General features: G+C 49.1%; 1 protein-coding gene across 1 annotated transcript in view; it reads right to left on the bottom strand.

The window, feature by feature from the left end:
- Window positions 1–13847, bottom strand: part of LOC131665238 (uncharacterized) — a 45458-nt gene extending 31611 nt beyond the window's left edge. The window contains exon 1 of the mRNA XM_058936991.1: window positions 13518–13847. The gene's annotated coding sequence lies outside the window, so the exon portion shown is untranslated. The remainder of the gene's footprint in view (window positions 1–13517) is intronic.
- Between the last annotated feature and the right edge of the window lie 889 nt (window positions 13848–14736).

Raw genomic sequence — 14736 nt, 5'->3', positions numbered from 1 at the left:
TTGGGTATCGCTACTGCTAGTGCTCTCTCGGTCACTAGCTGGCGCACGTACCTTGCTTTTGCTTATTCATCGCGCTCCACGCGTCGTCCGTTATTTAACGGCTCGATCGGTCGATTTCCAGAATATCCCCGCGAAGCGTGTGCAGGGCGAGAGCTTTCTATCCGCCAATTGCGACGCGACGTAACCTGCGATTTGATATACGACTAATCATTCTTAGCGGTGATGAATGACTGTAGGAAGGCTCGCCAGAGCGCGACTATACTTTCCAACCCATAAACTTCATGACGCCGCAGAGTCTAGAAAGTCAAAAGGTCGCACTGAGCGCCGCGACGTGACTCGTTAAAAGGGGCCGCGCGCGACGCGAGGACGCAAGCCAGCAATTTGCAATCGGCGTGATTCGGCAAGGCGCGCTCGCTTAAAATGCAGCGGGCACGCGCACGCTACACGCACCGCGACGCGCTCGAAGGTTACTCGGCCTTGCTGCGCGCCCTATACTAAAAGAGAAACTCAACGTACTGGCCCACGATGACACTTGGATGCTGTAATTATGTCCCGTGCCACATGTCCTCGGTGTACGAGTAGCTCCTTCCTCGCGCACTGTCGAAAGCTACTTTCATCGAAAACTCGTTACGTCTAAGACGCAAAAGTAATCAGCCCGGAATAAATACGCTTCTTTATATAATCCTATTTACTGTTATTTATGGCGTAGCCTTACGCCGTGCTTATGGTGTTTAACGGGTACAAGGCTGCTGCCTGCTGTCTTAGCAGTATATAACAACTTATTGGCCTTTCAACGATTATATACGAACGGTTGAAGGTGCGTTGCAAGAATTCATACGCGCTACTTCACCGAGTTCCTCTTGCGCTGCTTTCAAGTCGACGTTCAAAGAGATTCTTCGCCAAAAGTCGAAGGGAAAATTATACTTTCGGAATATTTCAACGTGTATAAGGTCGGAAGTTTGAGCCTCCCAGTTGCCCTTTGCCGTCGGATGCACACGCCGCGAGTTTCTATCTTTTAATTCAAGTTAAATAAGACTACAGTAGCGATCAACTCGTAGGCGAAAGATCGATTCTACTCGCAGCACCCAATATATTGTTTGTCTACGTAGAACGCGGATCAACGAGGAAAATCCAGAGCTCGAAGAAAAAACGAGTGCTCGCTTAGAGACGAAGCGCATAGGTGTATTTTTGGCCGTCGCGCGAAGAGCCGCAATGAGACAGAAAACCCCCAGGCGTATTTAATGATAGAGGGAATGTTTTGTCCCTCACCCACGCGCCGATTGGTGGCAGGATTTAGGCTTGCCGAGCGCTCGTTTTTTTTTTTTTTTTTTCGCGTTTTCAAATCATTAGACTCTCCCGAGCAGCGCAGGAAAATATATAATAATCCCGTGACAATGACGAGCAGTAGCTCGATCCCGTCGTTGCGGGGAGAAGTAAGCAGAGAGCGAGGCTGTCATATCGATCAACAAAAGCCTGCGGAACTCGCTAGACTAACGACGTCGAGTCTAATGAAAACAAATACTTCACTGGGAAAGCCGACGGTGCTCGGGACGAACCTTACGGGACCCGGGCGGGCGAAGCGTCACGAATAAATCGTGCAATTAGCAGTGCTCTCGCGGCTCGAGTGCCGAAATAGATCGAGTACTCTCTCGCGGCAGTAATGTCACTGCGAACATGGGTATTAATCCAATTACACGGAGAGAAAAGCGAGACGCCTCGCGGCCCTCTGCTCGGACGCAGTTCCAGCTGTAGCTTTTTCAAGCAAGATTAACCGTAGTACGATTGATGCACCTTACTATCGACGTTTTCATTCAATCAGTCGCGCTCCGGCTGGCATTGTTTATTTATTTATTTTTATTTATTTTTTGCCCTCTCGCTCGCCGTTGTTGTATCGCTGAGTTGGCCAAAAGTGGCGTAGCGTAACCAAACGCATGGCTGCACACACCTCTGCAATAACTACTATGCTGTGTCGCGCGTCGAGCAGCTGGGCTTTTGTCGAGCGAAGCAGACTGAGAGAGAGAGAGAGAGAGAGAGAGAGAGAGAGAGAGAGAGAGAGAGGATGCACGGCTCGTTTGGTTCTTATACTGCGTCGAGGACTCGGGCAGTGCAAGCTCGAATGCCAGCCCGACTCTGTGCCTACTCCTATGACAACCTTTTAATGGGCTCCAATTGAGTTTCTTCCCCTGTAAGCAACTGCGCGAGTTTGCACTGCGCGCGGATTTTCCGTTTAACGGAATACGCCCACTTAAGCTTCTCGCGCCCGTGAGCGACATTTTCGCTGGGGCCCCAAGATTTCCGTGCTTAATATTAAATGAAGCGCCGTCGAGCGGAAGTTAAATATCCTCGTTTTTAGAACGTCTCCGAGAAAAACGTCGGCGGATATATTTTTTTTTCTTCCTCGACTGCCGCTGCTCTGTCTGGTTTGTATCTTTGTGTGCCTGGCTGCGCAACGTGTACTCGTATACCAGCGCAGCTGAACGAATTCGAGTAGGTCGGAAAGACTGGTGTTCGTTCTCGGGCGAACGAGCGTGCGATAATAAAACTAGCATGCAATACATCAATTACCACTGCGACTAACCGAACACGCATGAAGGTTGTTTGACGAACGTTATCAACCGGATTGAAAGCGCGCGGTGCTCAAATGTTGCGCCAACGGTCCGGCATACGCGATAATCAACTTGACTGCCATGCGAGGTAATCAATTTGGTAATTATAGCCGGCAACTAAACCGACGCGCGATCCGCGTGTGCTCTAAATGACGGGAGATAATCAAGTGCAGAAAGAGCTGTACAATTGCTTGATTGACGCGTTAATTAAAATATTGTTTTTCAGAACCTAATTGCCACGGGCGGCAGTGGTATCACGAGCAAACATCGATCGGCGATCGTCGTTTCGGAATCGTTCGGCGCGCGGCGTAACTCGCAAAAACAAAGTGTATGGGTGACGCAGAGTTTGCCGCGCGAGTTTAAAGCAAAGAGAGTGCGCAGCGCCACTCACGACTCTGTGGCAATTAGCATTTCCGTGTGTTTTCATGCTAAATAGAGAAGATCGTAGGAGCCGAAGCTTTGGAAAGCTCTGGGGCCTCGTGATCGCCTTCGTTAGCGACACACTTTCTCTCGAAATGCCAAGGAAATCTAAAGTGTCATCGAAATCCACAGGCGCATACCTGCATAGCAGAGGCTTCGATCCAAACCGGTATAACCCCCGTCCCTCGATCTCTCTATCTCTGTCTCTCGAGAGCGAAGGTGCGCGGGTGGGGGCGGGTAATAAGCGGCTCCTGACGCGATTACCGTGGTGTAATTACCCGGCGGGCGTTTGAGCGCGAGCGAGCGAGAGTTGTGGCCCCGCGTATATGGGCTGTACAGCCCCTCCGTTAGCTCGCACGGCTGCTGCCGCTGGACGGCGGCCCAGGTAGGATATGGATGGGTATATACACCTGCGCTGCGGAATAACGACCCGCTCGTAAATTATTCATGGGCGCTGCTCCCAGCCCACCCTCCGCGTTATCTGCCGCTCGTCCCGCGCGAGCATCGCCGAAAATTTCAACGTCGCCCTGCAACTCGCACGGCTCCCGTATCTCCGCGTTGAATAATTATTACGGCCAATTCCGTGTAGCGCGCGCGCGCTCGTGCATGCACCTCCGTCGTTAATACGTATCGAGCCCCGCCGCAGACGTTACTCATTCGCGAGTAGCCGCCCTCCCTCCCCCTCGGACAATTATTAATTTCAAGATGAATATGCAGATACGCATCAGCGCAGGGCGCCTCAAACGATGCAGTCTTCCAAGCGGAACAACGGAGAGAGAGGGAGAGAGAGGAGGGAGGATGTTTTACGGCGCGCTTCATACTATAGAACGTTAAAGCTGCTATTTTAGCCCAGCCTGCTTCCTGCCAACCTTCCCGCGTCGCGTTAAATGCGAGATTGTATAATTAAACTCCAGAGATAACGACAAAATAATATTAGCGCTGTGCGCTGTTGTGCTGCCAATCGAATTCACGCGCAGCTACGTCTCCGAAATTTATATATTTGTAATAAGCCATTTGTTATCGCTGGTCGAAAAGTGCCAGGCATCACTTCCCGATTAATTAGACTAATGGCCTTAAACCATTCGATATGAACTCGCCGCACGCGTTGATTTTAACTTTCCGCCGTGAGATCACTCCGCCAGATTACTTCAACAATGTGCGTGTACTTACGTAGACGCAAAGTGTACGTTCCAGGCGGCCTATTTCCTCAAGTATTTCCAACGATATCCGCGCTCGACGAGCTTGCAACGAGCATACAAGTTGAAACGTAGTTTGGGAAAATATAAAAAAAAAAGAAACGAAAAAAAGAACTGTAGCTACGAGAGCGCAGTTCCCAGCAAACTTCCGATGGTTATCGCACGTAAGTTGCAACATTTCCAGACCACTATTGGCGGCGTTAAAAACCTTCAGTGCTGTGCAAACACTTTGCGGCATCGTGGCATTGCTCAAGTTTTTCTTCAATTTATCATCGCGCGGTCAGCGTTACCATCGAATGTCCCGATGAATGCATTTTTCAGCGCTTCGTTACTATCGGAATGGACGACGGGAGTAACGCGTTCGCAGTGGCAGACGAACTTGTTGCCCCGCTTCATTTGAATATCAATCTCGTAATGAACGTTACCGCCACGAATCGGACGAACGAGCGTACGCGCTTTTTTCATCTCGTTAGCCCTCTTTCATTGGAGGAGCAAGTACATTTTTAAAAGCCAAGTGCCCCTTAACAAAAGGATGATCAAATAGAATATGGATTCCGTCCGTTGGCGGTCATTCACGAGGGGAAGGCTTTTGAAATAGCCGGGAGGGATTTCGATGGAAATTCCGTCCACGCAGTAGTATAGTATAGCCAATCGATAATTTGGGCTGCGGTCAGCCTAGAATGGCATTATTAAAATGCAACGATGAAGCTCGTAATGGATGCTCACAGATTCATGATACCGAAATGCTGAACCTATATGTTAGCCGTAAGAGGGAGCCCCAAATTTCAATTTACCCGGAACCAAACCGTATTCCCACCCGCTAGTTGAAAATTGAGCTTGAACGTCACGCGATGCACAGACCGTAAAAAAAAAAATTTTTTTTTTTTTCGGAGATTGATGGACGCGAAACTGTGTATGTAGTCGGAATTGCTTGGCCATGCGTTGTGATAAAACGTCGCATTACGAGCACAAATGATTGATCGCTTATAAATGTGCAACACCAGATTCACTATTTGATAGATTTGTGTTTTTCGTGCACTCATCGTGACACTGATTCGTCGGCAACTCTTCCTCTCTCGGTGGAACTGAGTGAAAAAATCATCCATTTCTCACACCAATTGTTTCAATGGATGTTGGCACGTAAACGCGAAAACGAATACAATTGCTCGTTATTCGGCTTGCTTAAAAATTACAGGCACAGGGTGAGCTTTTCAAAGCTTTGCTATCTATTCACCCAATAATCTCGAGCCCAGTAAACATGTTTACTTCGCCTTGTTGAGATTTTAACTTTTCTTTCCCATTCGCTCGCTCGCTCTCTCTCTCTCTCTCTTGAGCTTTTTCCATTCATATGCATGAGATACGCTCTTTTCCATCCGCGTGTATTTCCCCTGAAAGAGAGCGTTCTCGGCGTTACTTTTTTCTTTCTCCTTCTCCATTTTACGCGCACACATACGCGCGCGCGTGCAGAGCAAAGCCGCGGGTGCTTTTGAGAAAATGAAGTGGTAGCTTTCACAACGTAGAATCACGAGTCCTCGCCGCTGATTATGCGCAATTAGCAAGGACCAATGCTTGAAACATTAAAAGGGATCTCTCTGAACTGGCGCATTGGCAAGAAGCGGCCGAAGGCAGATTGATTAAAAAGTACGAGTGCACGCCGTTCGTCATAGGGATGCTAAAGCTCTAGTGCAGAAATGCGATATCGGGCATCATGGCATCGACGAGGAACTCAAGTCAGCCGCACGTCACTCCAGTTCCTTCCGGGTCGATGGCACCTATGCACGCGCGTACGTGTGTACGTGTGTCGCGCTTCAGACCGCGCTCGACCACCGCGCGCCGTCCACGCGCCCGACCGGAGGAAGGAGGGAGAGGCAACTTTCTATTGTCATACGCAGACGGCACTTTCGTGGACGGTGGCAGCAGAGAGTGAAACGGCCGTAGATTCTCTCGTACGTATCTTACGCAGACGACTACACCGCTGCAATATAGCAAGCCCACCGCGGTTACGTCGCTTGTTATGATGTCTGCAAAGGACAATAGCCGACCGATTTTCCTCCTCGTCGATAACTTGTGTTCGTTTCCCCTTTTTTCCGCGCCGCAGAATCGCGTTTATTGTTCGACGACGACGACGACGACGACGACAACGACGAGCACGATCACGACGGTGGTAGCGATGTTTCTATATCTATGTAGTTGGCTAGCATCCCGTGGACTTTTTTCCGCTTTGTCTAGCTGCTGAGTTGGCTTTCGCTTCGCCGGGACGCGCTGACCGAGAACATCCTTGTCACCGACGACGACACGCTGAGGCAAGTTTTTAAGTTGGCTCTGTATATTTAGACGAGGGCGTCTGTTCGCTCTCTCACGACATACGTCTTTCCTCGATTACATTTTTAGCACGTATGGCGAAAGGGTCTGGAGTCATTGGAAAGTCCTAGTTTGCAATTGTCCGATTGTAAAAAGGCGCGCAACAGTGAGAAGCGAAAATTAGACTGAATAACGAATAAAATTTAAGTGCGTACAATTATACCAAATTAATGATATTCAACGTTGAATAGCTTAAAAACAAGCTGATCAGACGTATACATTGTACAATTGGTGAAAATGGGCAATGCCATCATAGATACAAGTAGCGCATCAAAATTAGTCAGCCTCTATGAAACAGCAAAATGAAAACGGAGAGAGAGAGAGAGAGAAAGAGAGAGAAAGGAAACTGACAAAGCTAATGAAAATCAATGAACGCAGGGAGGACAAATTGCCATCGAAGTTTGCACATTTATTAAGTTGAATTTGTAGCGCGGGTAAAGAGAGGGTAGCTGGAGGCGAGACGCGAGGCCGGAGAGGTCATGTAGCTGCTGCTGCCGGCGGTTGGCAGTGGGCGCGTGAAAATGCGATTAAAATGCTAATTAATCGGTCGAGCGGGCCGTGGAAATTCGACGTGGGACGAAGAAGGGCACGGGGGGTTTGCAAGCTGTGCAGATCCTCTCGGGCGACGATGAATATGCAGCCGGTAAAGTATAAGCCCCGAAGGCTCCGCGCACGCATCGATATATAGCCGAGATCGCGCAAATCACCCGGGGCTAATTCAATCACGTGCCGTCCATCGACGGATGGCCCACAGACGATTCCGCGCGCTCCCACCGATATGGTTTTGCGCGTCGCGTCCGTCACAGCTGCACCCCGGCGCTTCGGCTTTTTTTTTTCTGGAATTCGCTTTGTTTTCCTTTGAACCGCGTTCACTTTCGGGCCATTTGGCCAGCCGAGAAAAAAGGGGGGTCTTCGAAAATTAGCATATACGTTTTAGTCCTGCTGGTGGAAAAAAAGAATGCCATAGCCGATGCGAAACTCAAATGGCGCACGCCTGCGCGTGCAAAGCCCCGGGCACGTTCATTTCCGAGGGAAATTGAAAACGAATGAATTTCGGGCGGAACGATGAAAAATATACGTGGACGATTGGCTTGTTTGCTTATTCACAGCCGCGAGTAATAGGGTAGGCCAGCGATATAGATATGATCTAGCTGTCAATTACGAAGAACCCGCGTAAAAATTCGTTAAAGCATGAAAGGCTTTGAATTCCGCGGCTCAATTAAATTGCAAATTAAAGTACGTAGGTGCCCGAATCCAACTCTATTAAGTATGACAAATATACTATGACAAATAAACTTCGGTCGACTATTGAATTCAAGTTATTAAAAGAGACTTTCGAGAGAGATTCGGTTACAAGCGCAATAACAAGACGTCAATCATTTCGGAAAGTCCGATTTCAGATCAACGCTCCACTACGACCAACTTCCGCTGCAGCGCCAAGCGATCGAAATGGTACCGAGAGGAACTGCAATTGGGTCCTCAATCTCTCTCGCGCGCAGACTAACGATCGTAAATGAACTTTACTGACGCGAAATAATCACTGGCGATAATGTTCCAATTGCAATTTTGTTTATTATACATCCATTTCTATTTTAGATGGCTTCGTGTGGGTGAAAAGCTCGCTCGTATCTTCGTCTCTCGAATAATGAAACAAATTTCACATTCTAATTAATTGCAACGACGTTTGAAATGTATTCGTGTTGAAATATTCCAATAACATTAAGGCAATTATTTACATTGCCGAGATGATTCGTCCTAAACATTTAGCGAGTGTAAATTTCGACAATTACACGTGGATCGTTGATTACAGCAAATAGTTGACTTGCTACAACATATGTATGGATTTCATTTGGCATTCAATAAAATATTCCAATCAGCGACGAGATCGAGGTGAAAAAAACAGCCGATAACTATATGAGAACTGACGTAATTATACATTTCACGCGCGAACGAAGGCGAGTGCACATCGATAAGGGCTTGCAGTTAAAACGTTGAGTGAACTAACTGGCGGGTCGGTTGAATTCGATAGCGATAAGAGGTAAAATGTGAAAATAGTTGGGAAGGCGTTTCGGGCTAAATGCAGGGGGCGTCTGATAGTCGCACGCGGCGCATAATGCATCAGAGGAACTGGGCGCGTCGAGCCGTGCTCACTCGCTCTGTATGGCAAGGCAAATTCTGGAGTGAGAGCAGCCAGCTCGTTTGCGTAGCTCGCTAGTGTACTCGCTGTGCTCGCTCGGCCGCTGCTCGCTCTCTCGCATCCCTGTCCGCACTCTTTAGCCTCATAATCGATTCCGAACAAACGCACTGTTTGCTAACTCGCCCGTCGACGTTTTGCGCCTTGCTGTCTCGTCTGTCAGACCTATATGCCTCGCTCGTACGTGCCGCTAAATTGAAATCGATAATTACCTATGCCGACGTATAAAGCATGCACGTTCGCGCTCCAATGAGTCAGGACAATGTCACGTTTGTGCATTCCGCCCAAAAAGTACAGACGTTTGAAAAAAAAAAAACAAATATCTGTTCGCATTAATCGCCCGGGGAACTTTTCCCCGCGGCAAAAACGTTATTTAAATGCCGCTCTTCATGATTTATTCATGGTATGTTTTACATGAACATTTTATTTTACCTTCCTTTTCTATCTATCTCTCTCTCTTTCTTTCTCTCTCTTGCAAATATGTTTTAATCCCTTCATTGGCATTCCACGAGAACTTTTTAATCAAACACAGTTGTGAATAAAAATGCTTTAAATACGTATCAGGATGCAACGCATTTTTTTGCTACATATTTTTTATGCAACATCTTAATATCGGGTTTGCAAAGCAAGCCGACAGACAATTTAATTATTGACCGACATGATTTATCGCCGTACTGACTTGTGATTGATGTCCAAAAACACAGTTAATCTGTGCCTACTAGCGGAGGCGAAACTTCTGTCACTCTCGAGGGATTCTTTTCTGGAATTGACTTTCCTCGCGAGAAAGTTATAACAAAGTTCCATGTCAACATTGTGCCAATCAAGCCAGAAGACAGCATTAAAGCTCTCTCGATGGCTAAAACTTACTACTCTTTCAAATACTAATCTCGCGAGTAGACTTTTATTCTTCCTGTCCGGACGGGCCACTCGAAAAATCAATCGTTTTACCCTTAACGAGAAACCATTACGCGCTAATTATCCGCAATCAGCGTGTGCAAAGGAAAAATATATATAATCAAGGGAGAGCTTAATCTGGACCGCGCTTTATTTTATCCGAGGCACAAACACAATATGCCGCAAAGCTCGTTCACGCAGTGGGAGAGGGACCTGCGGAGAGAAAATTAACGTGCCGTATGATTAAAGAGGAATGAATTGGAAGAGGAAGGTATACTTTCATTTTCATCGAAAAAAAAAAAATAATAATAATAATAATAATAAAGAAGACGGATAATCTGGGGTTGAAGAAGCAGTTGTTCATTAAAGTCGGATTATTGAGGTTGTCATCGTAACTTACTTTCGCATTACTTGCCGCGGCTGAGAAAAAAAATTAAACGACTCAGTAAACTCTTTATCAGTGCGAAAGCTCCGTCGCAGAAAAACAGCAAAGAAAATAAGTCTGGCCGCAGTAGCGTATATAGCTCTCCCTTGCTTTATTGAAAGCGGTAAATCTTGACGCCGATCCTTTTCCCTGGTGGCTCACTTCTCAATTTGTCTCTGTGACTGCCACTGCCCGCTTAACCCGCCCGAGGCCTCCTTCGTCTTCTATTTAATGATATAATCGCGGAATGAACTTGACGAGCCGCAGCTGCGCGCGCCTCCTCGTTTCTTTCATCTCGATCGCGTGCTCGATCATTCGACTGATTTTCAGCGCTCCTCGCGGAATCGTCATTACTCTGGCTATTGAAGAAATGAAGCCGAGCTACGGATCGCTTGAGGAGCTTTCATTTTTCACGAGAAACAATTAGAACGCAGAGAGCCTGCACTTTCGGCTCGCTGCTAAGTATTTCCCTGACACGTATCCATTTATCCTCCCTGGTGCGGCGCCACGTGTACGCGCGAGTGAACTAGTAGGAACGCGCGATCTCCCGGCTCTATTAGACTGAAACTTGGGCGCAATTCGTGGGCGGTACATCCGAATAATGATGACGTCTAAACGCCGACAATTCAATAAGCAAACTTGCACCTCGCCTTGTCGACAATTAACCGTCCAACATTTTCTCGCCAATTCGTCGAGTCAAACCGAAGCTCGCCACGCGTGCACGAACTGAATTTCGCAAAGACTGGCGCTCCGAGACAATTAGACGATAAGGCCGGCCGGAATATAGCGACGGAACACGCCAGGCTGCATTTACGTGATTCCGAACTATCGCCTCCGGGCTATCTTAATTGTTTCCAACAGTTAGTTGAAGAACGTTTTTGGCAAGACGAGAGGGTTCCGTTTGTCAGGCGCGCCTCTGCGTGTGCGTATATATGTATATATATGCGACCGGCTGCATTCTTCCGCAGCACGACAATGCGAGCGCGGAGTGCCGAGTGCAGCCAGGGTAGCGGTATTACTCGTGAAATAGAGCTGTTGTATCAACAGGTTAACCAGATGGGGACGCGCGCGTAGCACGACGTTATTGCTCGCGCACGAGAGCTCCCGACACCGATTCTCAGCTTACGTACGACTCGGCTCGGCGCTTCCTTTTACCGCGCCCCGCTCGCGATTCACGTGCCTGCGCCGCAGCCGTCGATTTCCCCCTCGTTACGCGCGCATGACCTTACGGCTCCTGTCCCTTGTCCACCTTTCTTTCCATTTTTTTTTTCATTTATCTCCCCGCGAGCTCTATCCTCCTCCCTGTTTGGCTAATCGGATTTGCACTCTCTCCGCTCTCTTGGGACGACAGCGCCGGCGGCAAAGACAGCGGCCCATCGATTTGGATTTGAATGCGACTACCCAGAGCTTTGACGCGCTTTTATTTTTGAATCGGCTTTTGTTTCTTGCTTCGCGCGCTTTGCATGTTTATCTGTTGGCGGCGCACTGCTGCTGCTAATTGAAAAAGCTCGCTCCACAATACTTTTCGTTCCAAACATCGAAACGCAATATTTTTCATCGCAATTTACATTTTGCCGCGGATAATTCCGCGCGCGCGTTTCGTTCCCATTGGATTGTGCGTGTGTGTGTGTGTGTGTTTTTATTTTCATATCGCGAGAGACTGTGCGTCGATACATCTTTTTTATCCATCAATATTAATATGATTCTACGCGCTGCGCGCTGCTGGAAAAAGATCCATCAGACTTTTTGCGATATTTGATCCCGGCAGTAGCTCGAGTTGCAGTCTGCAGATCGCGCCAAGATTTATGCGAGCGTTCGTCTGCACGCACGCAGACGCTTTTTAGCGCATAAATTTCCGCGCTTTCACGCGGCGCATGCACGAGACGAGATATCTTTGATGGAATTCCTTCTCTCTCTCTCTCTCTCTCTCTCCCGTTGTTCGCGCGTCCGCGGCTTTTTCAAAACAATGGCATCGATTCGTGCTGCCGCAGACGCACCCGCGCTTACGTGCGTCCGTCCTTCCGACGAGACAGAAGACATCGAGCGGCCCAGCCCTTGTTGATCCTCAGCGAGCATTCGGTTCGACGTTGGCACCATTGAATCCTCGATTATACGCAAGCCCGGCTGGCCTTTTTATTTAGCTCTCTCGAAAGTGCGACGGCAACCGTGCGGCGCAGAGTCGCGGAGAGCGCGGCGGCAGCAGGCGGGCGAAGGCGGCGCCCATCCCGGGCGTGTGCACTCGAGAACACTTAATTAAAAGTACAAGTGCGCCGCAGCGAAAGAGAGCCAAATGAAAGCTATAAATTCATTTGACTGGCCCCGCTCTCGCTTCCGCTGGACGGGCTTCGAGCGGGTACTCGCCTAATGGCGATGCCCCCGCACTCGCCCCCTCGCGGCTCGCCAAATTCCAGCCGATTTGTATTCGGAGCCCGAGCGCGGGAAATTCGCGCGAGCGCGAGCCGCCGCCCGCCGCGCGCCGTGCTGAGCGGCATTGCGCTCACGTGCGCCCCCCCAGCCGGCCAGCAGCAATAGGTCACGAACCTCCATAGCGCCGTTTTCAACGCGCGCAACGCAAACACGCGAGTAAGCGCCCGCTATTTTCGAATCAAGCACGGACCCCTCTTATTTATCACCTGGCCGCGATCGAGCCCGCGTTCGCGTCGAACTGTACACCGAGCAACGAATAGCTCTTGCGTCCGCGGAGCGACGCCGTAGCGCGGCGAACTGCAGCGGCGCCCATTAATTCGCCCGATTAATCCGTGCGCGCCGTGCGCCGGCAACGCTGCGGCGATAGTCTACGTCGCGACGGCGTTGTCAAAAATGAAGTGACCGGCGATCGGCGGCGATCCCAGCGACGCACGGATTATTGTGTAAAAACCAATTGCGTAAGGCGCTGCAGCGCGTAGAGAAAAAGCGAAAGTTGCAAGTATGTTAAGTGCCGCGGCATAGCGGCGCAGGAATGTTAATTCGTGTATAAGAGATTCAAAGTAAAAGCGTTTCCACAGTCGCGCGGGAAAATGGTATCTTTCGCTGAAAATAACACGCCCCTCGCCGAGATCGCTGCCCGGCCAGTGCAACTTTTCCCTTCCACTTTTATTTTTCCCTTCCAAACTTGAAGCGCTGCCCGCTGCGATAACACTCGCGCGGCACTCGCCTTAATTGCTAAACCAAATTATTTTTCGAATCCATTTCGGCTCCAGTCCCGCGAATGAGCTTTGCGGCAAAGTCGACTGTATTCTCGCTTGGATGCTCGAGACTTCATTTCGATGTACATCGACAAAGAGCGAAGAACGTCAAACAGCTCACAAAGTAAAGGGACTTCGGCGCGGCACGAAGCGAAAGGCCGAGATTGGAAAAAAAAACTGCTAGGAGGTGACGCTCGTGGAAAAATAAAGAGAGAAAGAGAAAGACATGTCACTCACCTAAAATTCGAAAGTGAGCCTGTGCAGCGGCGGCACCAGCTCCGGAAAGAAATCGAAAAGCGCGGCGCGAGCGCAAGCCGCTCTATCCTCTCTCGTCGGTTGTGTTCTCCTTCGGCGGGCAAGAGAAAGAAAACAAAGAAAAGAAAACGAAAAGCAGATCCTCGAAAAGTCGAGGCGGGTTGCAACTGTTGCTCGCGCTTCGCGGGTATATCGACGCACAGGAGCACTGGCAGCGGACGAAAGTCCAAGAGTCGCAGGAACCGTTGCGAAAGCGCGTGCACGTATGCGTATAGCGAGAGGCGAGAGCCCCGTCGACAATGCGGACAGTTCGCGCGGAACGACGCCAGAATACTGGCGCGCGCGAGCGACCTGTTTCTGCGCCCGCGCTCTCCGCAGCGGAGTGAGAGAGAATGACCCCCTTCGCCTCCTCGCTCCCACTCCGCGCGCGCGCTCGTCGAGCGCGAAAACGTGCGCCGCGCCGCCGAAACCCATCACGATTTGCTGCCTGCTCGTTGCTTTGCGCGACGGAATTAGGATGTCCAGGTTGAGGACCGAGAGGCTCTTGCGCTCGACGATGTCACTCGGAGGCTTGTCTCGCCTCTACTTGGCCAAATTTTTGCTATGCTCGTTTCTCTCCGACTGCGCGTCGCGTGGAAAGCGAACGTGCTTTGTCGTGTAAGTATCTCATTGCATGTAATGCCGCTCGAGTACGAATTCTCAGTTCCTCCTCTTCCCTCGAGTGCCCGCGCGCTCGCGAAAGAGAGAGAGAAAGAGAGAGAGGGAGAGCTTTTAATATTATGAGAAAGTGAAATTAAATTAACCTTGTTCAACTTTCTCGAGAGCAACAGTGAATCTGATAAACAACTCGAACATTTATCCAGTGAATCTCAAGAGCGCTGAATATTCAACTTTTGTCGAGGAAAAACTTTTCCGTCAAGGGAGAGATAGAAAAATAAAGCTTCCGAACTCCCGTAAAACTTCGTCATAAATGTGGTAATGAAGGTGTAGCTTGCCTTGAGATGCTCAACTTCCCGCTGCTATATTCTGCCACGATTTTAATATTTCCTCCTTTGTCCCTCGTTCGTTGTATTATGAACGGAAAACTTTACGTTTTTCACGTGTCGCGTTTTTTTCTTTTTACTTGTTAGGCAAAGTAATGAGAAATATTTCACTGCTAGGACAGCCTGTGTGAACGTCAAAAAACACTATTTTTTTTATT

Source organism: Phymastichus coffea, unplaced genomic scaffold (assembly GCF_024137745.1).
Source record: "Phymastichus coffea isolate CEN01 unplaced genomic scaffold, Cenicafe_Pcof_1.1 PCOF00048, whole genome shotgun sequence".
NCBI lineage: Eukaryota > Metazoa > Arthropoda > Insecta > Hymenoptera > Eulophidae > Phymastichus > Phymastichus coffea.
The sequence above is the reverse complement of the archived record's forward strand: the minus strand, read 5'-3'. Positions and strand labels throughout refer to the sequence as shown.